General features: G+C 41.7%; 1 protein-coding gene across 3 annotated transcripts in view; it reads right to left on the bottom strand.

Annotated features, from left to right (window-relative positions):
* Nucleotides 1-22,777, bottom strand: part of ALCAM (activated leukocyte cell adhesion molecule) — a 138,405-nt gene that overhangs the window by 83,307 nt on the left and 32,321 nt on the right. The gene's annotated exons all lie outside the window — the stretch shown is intronic.

Genomic DNA, 22,777 nt, shown 5'->3' with positions numbered 1-22,777 from the left:
TTAAGAGGTCCCATTTACTGAAATCAAAAGCTTTTTCCATCAAAAACATCTTAACAGGCCAAGTTACATGATAACATAGGACCCCTTAATTGATATCACCTTCACAATTCTTGCATCCATTGAACTTGTGAGTTTTTGGGTAGTTTCTGCTTGAATTTCTCTGCATGAAGTCAGAATAGCCTCCCAGAGCTGCTGTTTTTATGTAACCTGCTTCCCACCCTCATAGATCTTTGGCTTGAGGATACTCCAAGGGTTCTCAACACGGTTGAGGTCAGGGGAAGATGGTGGTGGCCACACCATGAGTTTCATTTTGGGCCCACAATAGCCAATGATTCAGAGGTATTCTTTGCAGCATGAGAAGGTGCACTGTGATGCATGAAGATGATTATGCTACAAATGGCATGGTTCTTCTTTTTGCACTATGGAAGAAAATGGTCAATTAGAAACTGTATACTTTGCTGAGGTCATTTTCACACTTTCAGGGACCCAAAAGCCTATCAGTTCTCTTCCCATGATTCCAGGCAAAAAAAAAAAAAAAAAGACTCAATCTCCTTGCTGACCTTGTTGGGACATGGCGGCCATCCACTCCTCCATCCATCTTGCCTATCCAGGGTTGCACTGCACTAACCAGTAAACAAGATTGTTTGATTGTTTAAAATTAGTCTTCATGACTGGGCTGACTGCAACAGTTTCTGCTTGTGAGCACTGTTTAGGGTGGTCAAATAGTAGGTTTATATACAACTGCAAGCCTCTGGAGGAGTCTACAATTTGAGGTTCACAGGTCTCCAGTGGCGTCAGCAGCTTCAAATAACAGTTTGCTGCATTGTAATCCTTTAGCAGCTGCTCTTTGAATCAGATGAATTTGTCTGGCAAAAACCTTTCTCATTATGCCTTTATCTGCACAAACCCATCTGTGCTCTGTGTCAACCGCAAATTTCTTCACAGTACGTTGATAACGCCTAAGTTTTCGTGAAATATCTAATGTTTTCATACCTTGTCCTTGCATTATTTGAAAATTTTCAGCATCAGCAGAGAAATCCTGTTTCACACTTCAGTTTTTTTGTATCAGTTAAAATCCGCCAAAATGGCGGAAAGCGGATCCGTTGGTAACTGATGTGAACTGATGCCACCGGACCGTTTTTTTGACGGATTCGTTGAATGAAGAATTTTAAAGGAACCGCAGCCCGGGGAGGAGGGGGGGGGGGGAGAGAGAGAGAGAGAGTTTTTTCCGTCCGCCAGAAATGATTTCAGGGTTAAATTTCCGCCTGACTTCATTCCTCCACTAGAAAATGCGGATCCAGCAGCAAAAAAAACGTTGCATGGTCCGTCCAGGCATGTCGGCGGGTGCAAAACAATTGACGGATCCGCAAAAAAACGGATCCAACGGATGGCCATCCGTCAATATCCGCCAGTAATGCAAGTCAATGGGAAAAAAAATGGATCCGCAAAAAAAAATGGCGGATCCGTTTTTTTTAACAAAACGGCGGATTTTGACTGATGGTCAAAAACGGAAGTGTGAAACAGGCCTTAGGCCGAGTTCACACGTTGCATTTTTTTCGCGTTTCCGCGGCGGTTTTAACCGCGCGATTTTGCTGCGAAAAATAAGCATTCCATGCATTCCTATGGGATTCCGCAATGCTGTGTTAATGCTGCGGTTTTTACCGCGGCGGAATCGCTTAGCGGTAAAAACCACAGCATGCTCATTAATTTTGTGGAATCGCGGCGATCCCGCACCCTTAGGAATGCATTGTTCCGCTTACTTCCCGCATGTGGCTGTGCCCACCATGTGAAAAGTAAGCAGAACAATTGCGGATGGTACCCATGGTCCGGAGGAGAGGAGACTGTCCTCCGGGCTTTGGGTACCATATCTCTGTAAAAAAATAGAATTTAAAATAAAAAATATTGTTATTCTTACCTTCCAACGTCCCACGCAGCCTTCCCGCCTCTCTCCACGCTCTCGTTCCCAGTAATCCTTTGCGAAAATGCCCGCAATGGCGTCCGTTCTCGCGGGATCGCGAAGTCTCGCGGTCATTCGTGCGACGTCATCGCGAATACCGCGAGACGCCGCGATCTCGCGAGAACTTACGTCATCGCGGACATTTTCGCAAAGGATTACAGGGAACGGCTGCGCGGGACGTCGAAAGGTAAGAATAACACCATTTTTTTTTTTTTTTTTACATTTTATCTTTTACTACTGATGCTGCATAGGCGAGAGTTCCGGTACGTGTGAACTTAGCCTTAGTCTTTTCCTTATTGCTTGAAACTTGTGGTCTGCTTAATAATGTGGAAAGTCCTTCTTAAGCAGTTTTCTTTTAATTTGACTCACCTAGCAAACTAATTATCACAGGGTTTTGAGAATCATTTTTGTGATCCAAAGATCCCTGAGACAACATACCATCCATGAGTTTGACAGATACATAAATCCAATTTGCATAATAATTTGGAGCACGTTGTAGTATTATTAAGTAGGTAGTACCCTCCAGTATCATATGTACAAAACTTCCTTTACACAGTTTATGGAAGAATTTCTTATTGTTGCTGGAAAAAAAAGCCATGTTTTTCACAATTTTGTGAGACTTGTTTTGTTCACACACATTTGACATTTTTTCCTTTTAGTCAAGTCAGTTGAAAAGCATCTGAAAAAAGTTCCTATTATCACGAAAACCCATCGGTACCCTGCGATCATGTCAAGGGTGCGCCGATGGGAGCGTGGAATGACGCGCTCTCAGCTGGCACGTTAAATCCTGCCATCAAAGATTACAGTGTGATTTAACAGGTTAACAGCGGCGGACAGAACACCGCTCCACCCACAACTTTTAAAAGCACTAAATCAGTTGGCATGTGCCGGGGGTTTTGGTCAGGAATGTGGGCTCAGCGTGCAAGCCTGCATCAAATGCACCACGACATATGTCGTGAATGTAAGTACTGTGTTACAAAAGGGTTAAAGTTAGCATCTAATCTTGTCATTATTTGTTAAAAGAAAAACAAATCTGGAAAAAAAGATATTTTTTCTGATAAATTATATTTGTGAAAGCACCGTAAAGGCCAAATTCCCACGATAAACTTTTGGCACAGCCTATCCTCCCTGTGCACAAAATGCAGCATCACACTGTTCCAGTTAGAAATCTCATGCCCACTGTGCTTTTTCTTGCATTGTGTAAACTGACCTGCGGTGCATTTCAGAATCCTGCAACATTTATGTGAGGGTTTTCCCCATAGAATTGCATTACATTCCTAAAATCTGCTGAAGCACACTAAAAAAACAAACAAAACCAGTACTCCGACTATCAATAAAGTTTGTCAACGCCAAATACCAGGAAGTATTAATAACAAAGAATATTTATTTAAAATGTGACATAAAAAAAATGAAGTCAAAAACACTATAAAAACTCATTAAAAAAAAATAAAAATCGCACTCCAAAATGCAATGATAAAAAAGCAAGAAACCTAATCTTCCTAATAAGTGCAGAAATACTGCAGAAAATCTACTACATAAAAAATTCACCAAACTCTCACCGTGGGAATGTAACCTTAGGGTAAATGGAGAAGAATACTACACATAGTCCGACCTTTCATGCTTATAAACCCAGTAATTTGCACCTATGAACAACTGCTCTCTGACAGTGGATGTCAGGAGATATTGTAAAAGGCCATATTGGATTGTAACAATGTTGATTATATGTTAATAAGGCACTACAAGATGTATCTGGCAGCAGCTTTGTTCCCTCTCTTTTAAAGAGGGCCTATCACCAAGTGCCTTTGTTGCAAAGGTAACGGCAATAAAAATATTTGGCACCTAATGCGTTAAAGGAATTTTCCCACGAACAAATGTTATTTGTAATCAATAGATGTTTGAATAATAATTTCCACAATTGGTTGTGTTTAAATAAAATGTCCCTATGCTGAGATAATCTTATAAATTGCCCCTGCTGTGTAATGGCTGTATCTGACCATACAGGGACATGGTCTGATCATACCACAGCTCCTGGGCAGGGGAGGAGGCAAAAGAGTATACAGACAAGACAGCAGGGGATCGCAGCTGATTCTTTATTTGAGGCAAAACACTACTTAAAAACAGGCAAATGCTTTACCTCACAAAAAAAATCAGCTGTGATCCCATGCTGTCCTATCTGTATACATTCTTGCATCCTCCCCTACCCCAGGAGATGTGGTATGATCAGACCATGTTCCAGCACGGTCACACACATCCATTACACAGTACACAGCAGAGGCACATTTATAAGCACAGGAACATTTTATTGTACCTCCCTTTATGATGCTGACTAACCATAAGCAGTCAGCAACCCTCAGAGGAAAGATCGAAAATAGGAGCATCACTAGGAAGAGAATACACAACCCCTATCTGTGGATGTCGGGGACTCAGACCATCCTCATGGAGTCGGTTTCTAACTGTTTGTGCAGACACATGCACATTTGAGGCCTGATGGAGGTCATTTTGCAGGGCTCTGGCAGTGCTCCTCCTGTTCCACCTTGCACAAAGGCTGAGGTAGCGGTCCTGCTGCTGGATTGTTGCCCTCCTACGGGCCCCTCCATGTCTCCTGATGTACTGGCCTGTCCCCTGGTAGCGCCTCCAGACTCTGGACATTACGCTGACAGACACAGCAAACCTTCTTGCCATAGCTCGCATTGATGTGTCATCCTGGATGAGCTGCACTACCTGAGCCACTTGTGTGGGTTGTAGTGTCCGTCTCATGCTACCACGAGTGTGAAAGCACAACCAACATTCAAAAGTGACCAAAACATCAGCCAGAAGGCATTGGTACTGAGATGTGGTCTGTGGTCCCCACCTGCAGAACCACTCCTTTATTGAGGGTGTCTTCATAATTGCAATAACTTCCATCTGCTGTCTATTCCATTTGCACAACAGCATGTGAAATTGACTGTCAACCAGTGTTGCTTCCTAAGTGGACAGTTTGATTTCACAGAAGTTTGATTTACTTGGCGTTATATTCTGTTTAAGTGTTCCCTTTTTATTTTTTTTGAACAGTGTATATTAACATTATAATAATACTTCAGTGTATAAAAGCGACAAATGTTTCAATTAACAAAATCCAGTTCAAGCACCTCCCCCCAAAAAAATCCACAATAATATCAGCTGAAAATGAAAGTGCAATTCATTGCATCTGTACCCTAACACATCACTTCCCATACCAGCACTGAGGACACTGGAAAAAGCTTCCACTGTGAGGCTTAACTGAAACCTCATTGTATCCACATTTGGCAAAGCCCAAGTGGCTTCTTTATTTGCTGAAAGTGCGGCTTCAACATAAAGGAAAATGAAAACCATCAACCCATTAATTGCACACTCAGTTCAGAACTGTTGCTGCCCCTTTTCCGTGTCATTAATCATAATATAATATAAAGATCATATAAAGCATAGACCACTTGTGTTTGATGTGACTCCATAGAGCAAACTAAATGTGACAGAGCATAACCACACCGTAGAATACATCACCTCCTGGATCCAAATGTAAAAAAAAAAAAAGGACGACACCTGTACACGTTTCATTAGTGTCGTGTCCTAAGCCATGCCATACCTAATTTTGTGTAGAAATCTGTAAATCTGTATAACAACCCAACAGAAGCCATATAGTCAATGTCACAATACATTTTACCCTGGCAAATAGGTTAATCCGGAGACAAACAGAGGTCATGCTACGGCTAAAAACCATAGCAGCCCTGGGCGACTGCGATCATTCCATTGTTTCCCTACACAATCTTGTGGCTTTTTTCACCTGCCAAACTGAGGGGCCATTACTACAGGCCAAGCCATCTTGTAGGTGAAACAGATGTGACTATGCAGGGAAACCAGGAAGCGAGCATAGTGGCACTGGGCATGTAGTGTGACCGCAGAAGAAAGGTAATCATATACAATAGATCAGAGTTCCCCAACTCCAGTCCTCAAGGCCCACCAACAGATCATGTTTTCAGGATTTCCTTTGTATTGCTCAGGTGATAATTGCTTCACCTGTCCAATACATGAAAACATGACCTGTTGGTGGGCCTTGAGGACTGGAGTTGGGGAACCCTGCAATAGATAATAGCTGTCTACAAATATCTAAAGGGCTGTCACATTGTAGAAGGATCAACTTTATTCTCATTTGCACAAGGAAAGACTAGAAGCAATGGGATGAAACTGAATGGGAAGAGACACAGATTAGATATTAGAAAAAACTTTTTGACAGTTAGAGTGATCAATGAGTGGAACAGGCTGCCACGAGAAGTGGTGAATTCTCCTTCAATGGAAGTCTTCAAACAGAGGCTGGACAGACATCTGACTGGGATGATTTAGCGAATCCTGCTTTGAGCAGGGGGTTGGACCAGATGGCCCAGGAGGTCCCTTCCAACTCTACGATTCTATGATTCTATGAGATAATCGAAGTTTGATAGTTAAACATTTTGGTAATGCAGCTGAAATCTCGTACACATACTACTTATTTTAGCCTCACTTATTTGAACCATCGGCGAAAAACGCGGCAAAAGAAAACCTGACCTCACACAGACATCACTTGATCCAACGTTACTTATTTGGACTAGTCAGATGACAGTTTAGTCACACAATCTATTTGTTTGTATGAAAAAAAAAAAATTGGAGTTTGCGCTATTCTCTTCCATATTTCAGGTGAGAATTGTCTATTTAAGTCTATGAGTGCGCAAAAGACTAAGCAAAAAAACAGATTCCATATGGATCATCCATATAGCAGCCACCATGTCTGCAGTCTTTCGGGTTCGATGGTGTATTATCATCTTATTTTGTCATTAAGATTTTATACCCCAATTTGATGGTATACATTAAAGGCGCTTTAATGCAGATGAAATCCTTACCTTTCTTGTAGAAATCCATTTTAGAGAAATCCTTAGATGAAATTGTATGGTAATGAGTTGCAAGTGCAGTGGGGTTGGACATTGCACTTGCAGCTCTCCTGCCCTCTCTCCCTATTCCCTGGCGGCTGCCTGTATTAGAGACCTGTCTAGTGGAGATGTAAAAAGTGTCCAGTACACTTAGGGCCCCGTCACACATAGTGATCTCGCTAGCGAGATTGCTGCTGAGTCACAAGTTTTGTGACACAACAGCGATCTCGCCAGCGAGATCGGTGCGTGTGACAGCGATCAGCGACCGGCCCCCCTGCCGGTATCGCTGATCGCTCTTGGAAACCGCTGGACATTTCTTCCATCGCTGGTCTCAGTGCGTCCCTTGGATACCCGATGTGTACGTTAGTTACCAGCGCGCTGATGCAGGGAGGTGGTAACTAACGTACACATCAGGTATCTAAGGGACACACGTCCCTTGGATACCCGATGTGTATGTTAGTTACCAGCTCCCTGCATCAGCACGCTGGTAACTAACGAACACAGCGACGCCGCGCGCTCGGCGTCGCTGTGCTGATCGTTGGTGAAGCTGCCTGTTTGACAGCTCACCAGCGATCACATAGCGACTTACCAGCGATCCTGACACGTTGATATCGTTGTCGGGATCGCTGGTGAGTCGCTATGTGTGACTCCAGCATAACTGAAAAGTAATCGCTCCCATCACCATCTGTAATATAAACCTTAAATTTAGTACCTTGGCTCATCCTCAGAGGCATCCTCCTATCCACGCCATGCACAAATGTCTCTTACATGTGCTTCCCTCTGTCATTCATTCATAATCTTGCCTGATAAAGCAGCCACTGTGCACCAAAAGCTAGCTAATGTCATGGATAACATATTGGTCAGCCCAATGAAAGAGATTAACTAAATCAGTGAGAAAAAAAAATCTACTACAACACAGCTATACTAGAAACAATGAAGTGTCCTGATCAGTCATTACTGTAAAATATTTTGTAGTCAGAGACAGGGAATGCTTTACAAAAACCATTAGCAAACACGCGTCTGAAATATACCAGTGCCTGCAACGAGGAGCCCGACCCTGTGGCAACCTGCCAGCATAAGCTTTGCAACAATGGATATTCAAGTCAATGACAACGAGCAGCAGTAAAAGCAACAGAGAAGTAGTGAGCGTGCTCTTCATTATGCCATATAATGGTATAGAAATGACCTAAAAAGGTTGCAGCTTGAAATGCTTATTACTTACTCTCCCCACTAGGCATTCTTGGCACCTGCTCTCTAAGGCTAGTCACTGTGAGCACAGAATAAGCAGAAGACAAGTGCGGAGGAAAAAGAGGCATCGACCGTTTCTTTCTGTTTGTGATATACAGTTGAGGCCAAAAGTATTGCAATTTTGCCAGATAATACTCACTTTCCTCCTGAAAATGATTGCAAACACAAATTCTTTGGTATTATTATCTTCATTTAATTTGTCTTAAACACAAAAAGAAGTGTCCTAAAGCCAAATTGGATATAATTCCACACCAAACATAAAAAAGAGGGTGGACAAAAGTATTGGCACTGTTCGAAAAATCATGTGATGCTTTTCTAATTTGTGTAATTAACAGCACCTGTAACTTACCTGTAGCACCTAACAGGTGTTGGCAATAACTAAATCACACTTGCAGCCAGTTGACATGGATTAAAGTTGACTCAACCTCTGTCCTGTGTCCTTGTGTGTACCACATTGAGCATGGAGAAAAGAAAGAAGACCAAAGAGCTGTCTGAGGACTTGAGAAACCAAATTGTGTGGAAGCATGAGCAATCTCAAGGCTACAAGTCCATCTCCAAAGACCTGAATGTTCCTGTGTCTACCGTGCGCAGTGTCATCAAGAAGTTTAAAGCCCATGGCACTGTGGCTAACCTCCCTAGATGTGGATGGAAAAGAAAAATTGACAAGAGATTTCAACGCAAGATTGTGCGGATGTTTGATAAAGAACCTCGACTACCATCCAAACAAGTTCAAGCTGCCCTGCAGTCCCGAGGGTACAACAGTGTCAACCCGTACTATCTGTCGGCGTCTGAATGAAAAGGGACTCTATGGTAGGAGACCCAGGAAGACCCCACTTCTTACCCCGAGACATAAAAAAGCCAGGCTGGAGTTTGCCAAAACTTACCTGAAAAAGCCTAGAACGTTTTGGAAGAATGTTCTCTGGTCAGATGAGACAAAAGTAGAGCTTTTTGGGCAAAGGCATCAACATAGAGTTTACAGGAGAAAAAAAGAGGCATCCAAAGAAAAAAAAAAAACACGGTTCCTACAGTCAAACATGGCGGAGGTTCCCTGATGTTTTGGGGTTGCTTTGCTGCCTCTGGCACTGGACTGCTTGACCGTGTGCATGGCATTATGAAGTCTGAAGACTACCAACAAATTTTGCAGCATAATGTAGGGCCCAGTGTGAGAAAGCTGGGTCTCCCTCAGAGGTCATGGGTCTTCCAGCAGGACAATGACCCAAAACACACTTCAAAAAGCACTAGAAAATGGTTTGAGAGAAAGCATTGGAGACTTCTAAGGTGGCCAGCAATGAGTCCAGACCTGAATCCCATAGGACAACTGTGGAGAGATCTAAAAATGGCAGTTTGGAGAAGGCACCCTTCTAATATCAGGGACCTGGAGCAGTTTGCCAAAGAAGAATGGTCTAAAATTCCAGCAGAGCATTGTAAGAAACTCATTGATGGTTACCGGAAGCGGTTGGTCGCAGTTATTTTGGCTAAAGGTTGTTCAACCAAGTATTAGGCTGAGGGTGCCAATACTTTTGTCTGGCCCATTTTTGGAGTTTTGTGTGAAATGATCAATGTTTTGCTTTTTGCTTCATTCTCTTTTGTGGTTTTTCATTTAAGACAAATTAAATGAAGACAATACCAAAGAATTTGTGTTTGCAATCATTTTCAGGAAGAAACTGAGTATTATCTGACAGAATTGCAGGGGTGTCAATACTTTTGGCCACAACTGTAGCGTCATCTAAAATGATCAAAATTTGGGTTCTCTAATTCCTGGGCTCAGGATACGGAAATTAAATGCATCAATCGCTATGAAGATTAATCATCATTGAGCATAAAAGTGATGACTGATCTGCAAGTCTTCACAATGGCTCAACTGGCAGAACTAAGGTGCCCACACAAAAGGCACATCCAGAAAATCAAGGTTGTGTTTGTTCCTAACCTTACGCAAACATGAAACTCAAGCATTCTGTGTGAGAGCTCGGCAAACAAACTAGCACCAAGTGCCTAATACAGATCTCTGTTACAAAGGGTAACGCAGGCTCCGGTATATGATCAGGACTCTAACCCTTGTGTCTCGCCAATCACAAACTCTAAAGGCCGTGTTGTATTTATTTCAGATGGTTAACATGGAATAAACTCTACTCTAGACACGTAAAACTCCGGTAAGAAAGGAACGTGGGAGAAGACAGGCATTTGCATCAGCCTTTGTAAGCCACAGGCAGAAGTGGGCACATGATACAGAAGAGGTACAAGTGTTTCCATTCAAAATTTTAAATGGCTGGTTCCACTCCCGATTTAGGAGTCATACGGCAGTATTTCCATCAGTGATTTACATCAGCATTTGTAAGCCAAAACCAGGAGTGGGTGCGAAATACCACTGGAACAGTACAGATCCTCACAATATAGTTTTCTGTTTCCGCTTACAAGTACACAAGACTAGAATATTACTGGCACAAGCTGTGTATAATCAAGGCGTCATTGTGACCATGTCTTCCACAGGAAAACAAGAGTCAGCGCAAAGATGAACTGATCTTACCACAACGCACTTGCTTGGGTAGACGGCGCCGATCATTCTAGATCTGCAGGATTGGCGTTCGCTCACATGTATAAAATCAGATTGCACTTGAACCAATGTTATACCATGAGGCAGTGCAGATCTGTGAATTTTTTTTCTCAGCTGTATTCAGCATGCTGTGATTTTACTCCAGAATCGTTACAGTGTGAGAAAAAAAAAAAAATCACATGCCATACGGACTATCAGTATGACATCGGATTTTAAGGATACATTACAATCCAGTAGCATAGGAAACTGTAAGTGGTCCTGTAGCAGATTAATAGCTGCTAAGTAAACATAAGGATTACATATGGACAGCAGGTGGATGAGAAAGAAATCATCCCACTCTCCTGGCTGAGCACGAGACCAATTTTTATATGAAAGTGTGCGCAAACCATTATGATTATACTAATAGCTGAAATATCTACTATTACATGGAGCTGAATTTTCTTCTTGTATACATACCTTTATAATAGGCATTTTAGACCACAACTGCAGTGTATACACAGGTGCATCTCACAAAATTAGAATATCAAAAAGTTAATTTCAGTTCTTCAATACAAAAAGCGAATCTCATATTATATAGTCATTACAAACAGAGTGATCTATTTCAAGTGTTTATTTCTGTTGATGACTATAGCTCACAGCTAATGAAAACCCAAAAGTCATTATCTCAGTAAATTAGAATACTTTATAACACAATTTTGAAATCCAAATTGTTGGCCTACTGAAATCTATGTTCAGTAAATGCACTGAATACTTAAGTGGTCGGGGCTCCTTTTGCATCAGTGCGGCGTGGCATGGAGGCGATCAGTCTGTGGCACTGCTGAGGTGTTATGGAAGCCCAGGTTGCTTTGATAGCAGCCTTCAGCTTGTCTGCATTGTTGGGTCTGGTGTCTCTCATCTTCCTCTTGACAATATCCCATAGATTCTCTATAGGGTTAAGGTCAGGCGAGTTTGTTGGCCAATCAAGCACAGTGATATTGTTGTTTTTAAACCAGGTATTGGTACTTTTGGCAGTGTGGACAGGTGCCAAGTCCTGCTGCAGAATGAAATTTCCATCTCCAAAAAGCTTGTCGGCAAAGAGAAGCATGAAGTGCTCTAAAATTACTTGGTAGACAGCTGCGCTGACTTTGGCCTTGATAAAACACAGAGGACCTACACCAGCAGATGACATGGCTCCCCAAACCATCACTGATTGTGGATACTTCACACTAGACCTTGGAAATCAAAGTTCTAGAGTCTGGAGGAAGAGTGGAGAGGCACACAATCTAAGTTGCTTGAGGTCTAGTGTGAAGTATCGACAATCAATGATGGTTTGGGGAGCCATGTCATCTGCTGGTGTAGGCCCACTGTGTTTTATCAAGACCAAAGTCAGCACAGCCGTCTACCAGGAAATTTTAGAACACTTCAAGCTTCCCTCTGCCAACAAGCTTTTTGGAGATGGAAATTTCATTCTGCAGCAGGACTGGGCACCTGTCCACACTGCCAAAAGTACCAATACCTGGTTTAAAACCAACAGTATCACTGTGCTTGATTGCCCAGCAAACTCGCCTGACCTTAACCCCATAGAGAATCTATGGGGTATCATCAAGAGGAAGATGAGAGACACCAGACCCAACAACTAAGACAAGCTGAAGGTTTCTATCATAGGAACCTTGGATTCCATAACACCACAGCAGTGCCACAGACTGATCCCCTCCATGCCACGCTGCATTGATGCAGTAACTGATGCAAGACCAAGTATTGAGTGCATGTACTGAACATACATTTCAGTAGGCCAACATTTCAGATTTTAAAAAAAAATTTTCAAGCTGGTGTTATAAAGTATTCTAATTTACTGAAATAATGACTTTTGGGTTTTCATTGCCTGTAAGCCATAATCATCAACATTAACAAAAATAAACACTTGAAATAGATCATTCTGTACTTACTCTATATACACAGGGTGGGCCGTTTATATGGATACACCTAAATAAAATGGGAATGGCTGGTGATATCAACTTCCTGTTTGTGGCACATCAGTATATGGGAGGGGGGAAAATTTTCAAGATGGGTGGTGACCATGGCGGCCATTTTGGATCCAACTTTATTTTTTCCAGTGGGAAGAGGGCCATGTGACACAAACTTAGAGAATTTCACAAGAAAAAACAATGGTGTGCTTGGTTTTAACGTAACTCTATTCTTTCATGAGTTATTTACAAGTTTATGACCCCTTACAAAATGTGTTCAAAGTGCTGCCCATTGTGTTGGATTGTCAATACTCTTCTCTCATTCTTGACACACTGATAGCAACACTGCAGAAGAAATGCTAGTCTAAGGGGGTCAGATTCCTTGTAGGAATGCTTGGACCTGATGCCCATAATATGGTGGTGCACCATCTTGCTGGAAAAACTCAGGGAACGTGCCATCTTCAGTGCATAAAGAGGGCAACACATCATCATGTAGCAATTTCAGATATCCAGTGGCATTGAGGCTTCCATTGATGAAGAATGGCCCCACTATCTTTGTACCCCATACACTACCGTTCAAAAGTTTGGGGTCACCCAGACAATTTTATTTTTTCCATGAAAACTCATACTTTTATCAAACGAGTTGCCAAATGAATTTAAAAGCAATCTAGTCCAGACATTGACAAGGTTCGAAAAAAAGATTTTTATTTGAAATAATTTTTTCCTTTAAACTTTGCTTTTGTCAACGAATGCTCCCTTAGCAGCAATTACAGCATTGCAGACCTTTGGCATTCTAGCAGTTAATTTGCTGAGATAATTTGGTGAAATTTCACCCATGCTTCCAGAAGCCCCTTCCACGAGTTGGATTGGCTTGATGGGCACTTTTTGCGTACCCTACGGTCAAGCTGCTCCCACAACAGCTCAATGGGGTTGAGATCTGGTGACTGCGCTGGCCACTCCATAACAGATAGAATTCCAGCTGCCTGCTTCTTCCCTAAATAGTTTTTGCATAATTTGGAAGAGTGCTTTGAGTCATTGTCCTTTTGTAGGATGAAATTGGCTCCAATCAAGCGCTGTCCACAGGGTATGGCATGGCGTTTGCAAAATGTAGTGATAGCCTTCTTTATTCAAAATCCCCTTTACCTGGTACAAATTTCCCACTTTACCAGCACCAAAGCAACCTCAGACCATCACATTACCTCCACCATGCTTGACAGATGGCGTCAATCTTCCAGCATCTTTTCAGTTGTTCTGCATCTCACAAATGTTCTTCTGTATGATCCAAACACCTCAAACTTGGATTCATCTGTCTGTAACACTTTTTTCCAATCTTCCTCTGTCCAATGTCTGTGCTCTTTTGCCCATATTAATCTTTTCCTTTTATTAGCCAGTCTCAGATATGGCTTTTTCTTTGCCACTCTGCCCTGAAGGTCAGCATTCGAGTCACCTCTTCACTGTAGACGTTGAAACTGGCGTTTTGCGTGTACTATTTAATGATGCTGCCAGTTGAGGACCTGTGAAGTGTCTATTTTTCAAACTACAGACTTTAATGTACTTGTCTTGTTGTGCAGCGGGGCCTCCCACTTCTCTATCTACTCTGGTTAAGTGCTCTCCTCTGAAGAGAGTAGTACACACCGTTGTAGGAAATCTTCATTTTCTTGGAAATTTCTCACACGGAATAGTCTTCATTTCTAAGAACAAGATTAGACTGTCGAGTTTCACAGAAAGTTCTTTTTTTCTGGCCATTTTGAGAGTTTAATGGAACCAACAAATGTAATGCTCCAGATTCTCAACTAGCTCAAAAGAAGGTCAGGTTTATAGCTTCTCTAATCAGCCAAACTGTTTTCAGCTGTGCTAACATACTTACACAAGGGTTTTCAAGAGTATTCTAACCATCCATTAGCCTTCTTACACAGTTAGCAAACACAAAGTACCATAAGAACACTGGAGTGATGATTGCTGGAAATGGGCCTCTATACACCTATAAACATATTGAATTACAAACCAGAAGTTTGCAGCTAGAATAGTCATTTACCACATTAAAAATGTATAGAGTGTATTTCTGAATCATTTAATGTTAGTTTCATTGGAAAAAACTGTGCTTTTCTTTCAAAAATAAGGATATTTCTAAGTGACCCTAAACTTTTGAACAGTAGTGTATACCATATCATCAATTATGGGTGTCAGGTCCAAGCATTCCTACATGAGCAGTTTCCTGGAAAGTGGATTGGTCGTCATGGGCCAGTTAACTTTTATCTTTGGGGTCATCTGAAGACAACTGTCTATGCTGTGAAGATACAAGATGTGCAGCATCTGAAACAACAGATCCTGGAAGCCTGTGCTAGCATTTCATCTGCAGTTTTGCTATCAGTGTGTCAAGAGTGGGTTGCACTGACAATCCAACACAATGAGCAGCACTTTGAACACATTTTATAAGTGGTCATATACTTGTAAATAACTCATGAAAGAATAGTTACGTTAAAACTAAGCACACCATTGTTTTTCTTGTTACATTCTCAATAAGTTTGATGTGTCACATGACCCTCTTCCCATTGGAAAAAATAAAGTTGGAGCCAAAATGGCAAACTTCAAAACGGCCACCATGGTCACCACCCATCGAAAGGTTTCTCCCCTCCCATATACTAATATGCAACAAACAGGAAGTTGATATCACCAATCATTCCTATTTTATTTAGGTGTATCCATATAAATGGCCCATCCTGTACAGGAGTTTCACTTTTTGTATTGAAGAACTGAAATAAATGAACTTTTCGATGATATTCTAATTTTGTGAGATGCACCTGTACGGTATACAGCTCTGGCAAAAATTAAGAGACCACTGCAAAATTTTCAGTATGTCTGATTTTTCTCTTTATATGTATATTTTTGAGTAAAATGTAAATTGCTCTTTTATTCTATAAACTACTGACATGTCTTCAAATCTCCAAGCACTAAATTTTGTATTTTCAGAAAATGAGAAATGGTACAAAAATGCAGTGCTTGCAGACTTCAAATAATGCTATGAAAGCAAGTTCATAATCATTTAGAAACAACAATACTAATGTTTTAACTCAGGAAGAGTTCAGAAATCAATACTTTGTGGAATAACCATGATTTTTAATCACAGTTTTCATGCGTCTTGGCATGCTTTCCACCAGTCTTTCACACTGCTTTTGGGTGACCTTATGTCACTCCTGGTACAAAAATTTAAGCATTTCTTCTTTGTTTGATGGCTTGTGACTATCCATCTTCCTCTTGATTACATTTCAGAGGTTTTCAATGGAGTTCAGTTCTGGAGATTGGGCTGGCCATGACAGGGATTTGATGTGGTGTTCCTTCAGCCACACATTGTTTGCTCTAGCTGTGTGGCATGGCACATTGTCCTGCTGGAAAAACCAGTCCTCAGAGTTGGGGAACATTGCCTGTGCAGAAGGAATCAACTGTTTTTCCAGGACAACCTTGAATGTGGCTTGATTCATACATCCTTCGCAAATAACCTGCCCAATTCCAGCCTTGCTGAAGCATCCCCAGATCATCACCGATCCTCCACCAAATTTCACAGTGGGTGCAAGACACTGTGGCTTGTATGCTTCTCCAGGTCTCTGTCTAACTATTAGACGACCAGATGTTGGGCAAAGCTGAAAGTTAGACTCATCAGAGAAGATTACCTTACTCCATTCCTCAATGGTCCAATCCTTATGGTCTTTGGCAAACTGCAGCCTGGCTCTCCTTTTGCTTCTCATTGATGAAAGGCTTTTTTTCTACCTTTACATGACTTGAGCCCTGCCTCTAGGAGCCTGTTACGAACTGTTCTTGCTATGTGCTTCACCCCATTTGCCATTCCTTTTGTAGGTCCCTTGATGTCATCCTGCAGTTGCTGAGTGACATTCGAATAAGATGACTGTCATCCTGGTCAGTGGAGAGTCATATTCACCCTCTGCTGGTCTGTAGCTTTGTTGTCTCCAGTGACTGCCATCTTAGAAATTTTAAGGATGGAGGCAACATGACGCTAAAGCCCCCGTTACACACTGCGATATCGCTAGCAATATCGCTGTAAAGTCACCGATTTTGTGACGTTACAGCGATATTGCTGGCGATATCGCTGCATGTGATACTTACCTCCGACCGGCTCCCCCGCTGGTTATCGCTGATCGCGCGAGAAGCTCCTGCACCATTCCTCGTCGGTCACTTCCTGCGGCGCTTCCTGCTGTGACGACGAACGACGCGTGGAGCCGGGCGGGAGGACGCAGGATCGCCGCGTCTGACAGGTAAGTAGCGATCCCCGTCCCCAGCGATGTCGCTAGTGAGATCTGCCTGTTTGGCAGCTCACTAGCGACCACCTAGCGATGCACCAGCGATCCTGACTGCGTCATATCGCTAGTCGGGATTGCTGGTGCATCGCTAGGTGTAACGGTACCCTAACTGTATCCCACTGCTAGTAAAGTCAGAATTGAGCCCTTCTTTTCCTCACTCAACTTTTCTTTTAAACTCATGTGGCATGGTTAAAAGTTATTTTTTCATTCCTATTACTTTTGGGATATTACTAGCACTTGTTCTGCCATCCAGCTTGTCCTATTGCAAGAGGATTGTGAACACCACAGCAGGGTTTTTTTTATACTTGCCTTCGTTAAATAAAAGATTTGCTTCAGGTGATAACCTAATCAGAAGCACATTAAGTAGAGTGAGGTGTACTCTGGTTGGAATTCAACTGACACTGGAATGGAATGGCTGCCAGACATGTAGAGAAGCAGAGTTTTATAAAACTTTGCAGTGGTCTCTTAATTTTTAATTATAAACATATTGGGGGCGCTAATACTATGAGAGGAATATCCGCTGCAAGACAAAACACACCACTAGGTCAGTCGTTTGATTATAATGCAGATAAGATAGAAAATGTCTGCGCTGGATAAACCACACGGATTAGGGAACGACACAAAAATTATAAAGATAAGTGGCAGATAAATATGGAAGTCTCAATAGACAAATATATCCAATGAAAAACGAACGTCAACTGAGTGTAAGGATAAATGAACATTTAAGGAACATAAGACGTAGGTTTGATGGACACCCATTATCAAAGTATTTTGCTGATTATCATATGGGATCTACTGAAGGGATCATCTTTACCGGGCTACAAATTGTCCGAAAAGACAGCAGGAGAGGGGACTTTATTAAGAAAATGTCCCGGGCTGAAAGTCAGTGGATTTTCACTCTAGATTCTTTAGCCTCTAGGGGACTTAATTCTGAAGTGGAACTTTTTGCCTTCAATTAGCAATATGAACAGCGTGATATGAGCAGCGTCTAATGGGTTAATTCACTGAAATTAGAACCGTAGGTTTAAAAGGGAACCACGCCTATGACAGACCAACCCTGATGAAAGAAGCCGTGCACTTCCGAAACCGGTTGGAAGGATTTGGTCTGTTTTACTCGCTAGTCTCAGCCACGTGACCTTCTGACGTCACCAAGGCCCTGCAACTCCACTGCAGCCGGCAGCATCATGCTGCGAAGAACGCCGGCGCACCGAGGGAGCAGCGTATAGTGAGTAATTAAGAGACTGTCACCGTCCGGGACAGTTCTCTCAGCAGTTATTGCTGGACTCAGTGCTTGAAACGTACTTTATCCAGTTTTTGGAGCCTGCAAGTGTATAACACAGCATTTGATTACCACTGCAGCGACGGAGCTTCAACTTCACTAGCTCCTATATAATTGCTACATTCTGGGCTCCTTTATGTGGCCTTGCACATTTTTTTAATGCACCTAAGGTATATATATATATATATATATATATATATATATATATATATATATATATTCCCTTGTAGTGTCTCCATTTTGATATGCCTGTTTTACATGTTTGATTTTTAAATCCTTTTGTATGGTGTTGGTATATGGTCTCAAATAGTTTGATCTCTGGGATCGTGATTTTTTTTTCTTTTCAGAATGTCAGTTTGGTGAATATTTCTTTTTTCATTGGATATATTTGTCTATTGAGACTTCCATATTTATCTGCCACTTATCTTTATAATTTTTTTGTTGTTCCCTAATCCGTGTGGTTTATCCAGCGCAGACATTTTCTATCTTGTCTCTTATTTTTTGCCAGAGCTGTATATTCTAAAGATAAAACCTGATGTGTGATATATAGTGGAGTATTTTTTTTTACAATGCATCATTTATAATACATTATTCTCGTTCCAATTGCGATACATGGTAGCTGAATCCATGTGATACAATTCATGTGCTCTTCATTCGTGTCCATTAGGTCACCCTACAACTGTAAAGCCCTCAGATATAATGTAACAAAAAATGAAATACAAAAAAGGTACAAGAGATGTACAAAAACTAAACAAAGAGGAACTTTTACACCAAATTCTACAAAATGGATCAAGTGAATTCAATGGAAAATAAATAATGCTCTTCATTTTTGTCTTTGATCTGTTTTATGACTTTTTGATCCAGTAAGTCACATTCTGTTAAAAGTTCTCATGCAGCGAACGGTGATGTCAGTGAGGTGACTGGAGTTCATCAACCATGAACGTTGGTGATTTCTCACATCAACGCTTCCCCTGCGCAGGAGCTCCTGTCTCAGTGTGTTCCAGCTGGCTTGCTGAGCGGTCACATCATGTCACCGCTCAACAAACCATCCGGATGTAGCAGAGCTGGAGTTCTTCGTGGGACAAAAGAATTTCAATATTTGCAGATGACACTAAACTCTGCAGGGTAATCAATACAGAGGAGGACAATTTTATATTACAGGAGGATTTATGTAAACTAGAAACTTGGGCTGATAAATGGCAAATGAGCTTTAATGGAGATAAATGTAAGGTCATGCACTTGGGTAGAACAACAAGATGTATAATTATGTGCTTAATTGTAAAACACTGGGCAAACCTGTCACTGAAAAAGACCTGGGTGTATGGGTGGACGACAAACTCACATTTAGTGGCCAGTGTCAGGTAGCTGCTGCAAAGGCAAATAAAATAATGGGATGCATTAAAAGAGGCATAGATGCTCATGAGGAGAACATAATTTTACCTCTATATAAGTCACTAGTGCGACCACACTTAGAATACTGTGTACAGTTCTGGTCTCCGGTGTATAAGAAAGACATAGCTGAACTGGAGCGGGCGCAGAGAAGAGCGACCAAGGTTATTAGGGAACTAGGGGGTCTGCAATACCAAGACAGGTTATTACACTTGGGGTTATTTAGTTTGGAAAATCGAAGACTTAGGGGTGATCTTATTACAATGTATAAATATATGCGGGGACAATACAAAGACCTTTCTAATGATCTTTTTACTCTTAGACCTGGGACAGGAACAAGGGGGCATCCTCTACGTCTGGAGGTAAGAAGGTTTAAGCATACTCACAGACGCGGATTCTTTACTGTAAGAGCAGTGAGACTATGGAACTCTCTGCCATATGATGTTGTAATGAGTGATTCCCTACTAAAATTTAAGAAGGGACTGGATGCCTTTCTTGAAAAGTATAATATTACAGGGTATATACACTAGTTTCCTTAATATTGCGTTGATCCAGGGAGCTAGTCTGGTTGCCGTATGTGGAGTCGGGAAGGAATTTTTTTCTCCACTGTGAAGCTTACTGTTTGCCACATGGGGTTTTTTTGCCTTCCTCTGGATCAACATGTTAGGGCAAGTTAGAATAGGATATGGGTTGAACTAGATGGACTTAAAGTCTCCCTTCATCCTTAATAACTATGTTACAAAAGGACTGTCGCCAGACAGGTGTGGAATATGGTGGTTTAATATTTTTTCATTTTACAATAATGGGAAAAGAGGGACGGGGAGTATTTATTTAAAGTAAAGGAGTCTGTCTTTCACATTCTAGCTGTGTCTTTTTTTTACAATACGACTATGGAGTACAGTAAGCTGCACTGCACCGATTATATATCTCAATTACATCAATGTATATCTAGCTTTCTTTTTATCTACCTACTGTATATCTGTATCTAAGATTGTTTTATTAGTTACTGAACTAGCCTGAAATGACAGAATTCCTGTATGTAAAAGCTGATGTTAAATACACATGTCATACGGATGCTAGGTGAGAAAAATTGCATTGTACTCGCAAGACCCTCGTCCAACTTTTCAGGACCAACATCAGACTGATTTTCTAAACGCAGACAAGTTTGAGCCCTTAGACTGTACATTTAGGCTGTGTGCCCACGATGCGATTTTTAAGCGTTTTTGCCGCGATTTTCGGCGCGAAAAAATTTAAAAATCATGTACAGAACGCCCCCCATGCATTCCTATGGCATTCCGCACATGCTGTGCTAATGCTGCGCTTTTTTCCGCGGCGGAAATGCATCGCGGAAAAAAATCGCTGCATGATCATTCTTTTGTGCGGAGTCGCAAAGAATGGCCACGATTCCGCACCCATAGGAATGCATGAGAACCGCATGTGGCTATGCCCACCATGCTGGAAGTTAAGCGTCTCATGTGCGGTTGGTACCCACGGTGTGGAGGAGAGGAGACTGTCCTCCAGGCCCTGGGTACCATACCCCTGTGAAAAAATGAATAAAAAATAAAAAATTGGGGTATATTTACCTTCCGACGTCTCGCGCTGCATTCCCGGCCTAAGCGTTCCCAGTAATGCCTTGCGGCAAGGCCCTGTAATGACGTGGTCTCGCGAGATCACTATAGTAACGCGAGACCAACGTCATCACAGGTCTCGCAAGGCATTACTGGGAACGCTGAGGCCCGGGATGGCAGCGCGGGACGTCGGAAGGTAAATATACCCCGATTTCTTATTTTTTTTATCATTTTTAACATTAGATCTTTTACTATTGATGCCGCATAGGCGGCCTCAATAGTAAAAAGCTGCTCACACTTGTCAAACACTATGTTTGACGAGTGTGACCAACCTGTCAATCACTTTCCAAGCGATGCTTCAAATCGCTTGGAAAGTGCTAGAGAAAATCGCGGTAAAATCGCGCAGAAAAAAACGTGCGATTTCTGGGAAGGAGTCTGGTTTTCAGTGTGCGTTTTAACACGCAACGTGGGCACATAGCCTTAAGGTTGCGGTCTGTTGCTTACTCTATATGTAAACTACCAGCCTCAGTATTGAGGAGGGGGTCATTTACTTTATTGCACCTAAATTTATGGTTTGCATTACATATATTATTATAACGTACAATAGTGGATTCATAACTGCCAAAAAATGAATGCGCAATTCTGGATCAAAAATACCCAAGCAGAATTAGTGGTGCAGATTTGGTTTAATGGTGCAGATTTCAGCTAATATTGAGGTGATGAAAATATGCATCCAAAATCCATAACACATACACCGTACAAAATACAAAAGAGAGCATGGAAAACTAAGTGGAAAAATTCTGCATGGAAATGGAAACTGCATGTGTTGCAAATTTTTTATTTTTTCGGACACCCACAGGGCTACCTAGTTTACATTTCCACAGCTGAATTTTTCTCTGCAAAAGTACACTCCATGTGAATGTCCACAAACAGTAAATTTTATTTTGGGGGGATATGAAAAATTGGCCATCTATCATCCAGAAAAAAAAATGGCAACTGTCATCCGTCTGCTTTTAGAGGTCTGTTTGGTAAATCTGGATGACATACAGTTTTTTTACATTGGCAGTTAATACAATTTTAAACACCAAATATGGTTTTCTATGCTAATAACTGCAGTGTGTCCATAAAAAAATGGATGAAAGGTGGGCGATTTGCATGGGAGTTTTTTTTTTTTTTGCACGCTCTTGGGGCCCGATTCAAAGATTTTATGCCAGAATTCTCAAGTAAAAAGATTTAAAAGTTTGGTTTCTCTAAAAATTTGTCACTCAAGGGGCTCATGCCATTTTTGCCCAGCTCTGGCACATTTGGCGGACTTGGGATGTTTTGAGGGTGTGGCAACACCTGCACGGCAAATTCATGACAAGCGCTGGCATTCCTTACTCCTCAAATCTTACTCCAGTCCTTGACCGGATTAAGATTTTTGGCGAGGCAAGCGCCACTTATCCGATGACTGGTTCATTAACAGGTGCGAGCCTCCCCATGAAACGGGAACATCTGACTCCAGCCTGCCCCCTCATCAACACTAGCATGAGCAATGCCAGTCTTGATTAATCGGAGCCATAGACTTGAATGGGCAAGTTTTCATCCGAAGTATGGAAGACAATAGTGCATGC

Source organism: Dendrobates tinctorius, unplaced genomic scaffold (genome assembly GCF_039654945.1).
Source record: "Dendrobates tinctorius isolate UK_male_01 unplaced genomic scaffold, ASM3965494v1 ptg000091l, whole genome shotgun sequence".
Classification (NCBI taxonomy): Eukaryota; Metazoa; Chordata; class Amphibia; order Anura; family Dendrobatidae; genus Dendrobates; species Dendrobates tinctorius.
The sequence above is the reverse complement of the archived record's forward strand: the minus strand, read 5'-3'. Positions and strand labels throughout refer to the sequence as shown.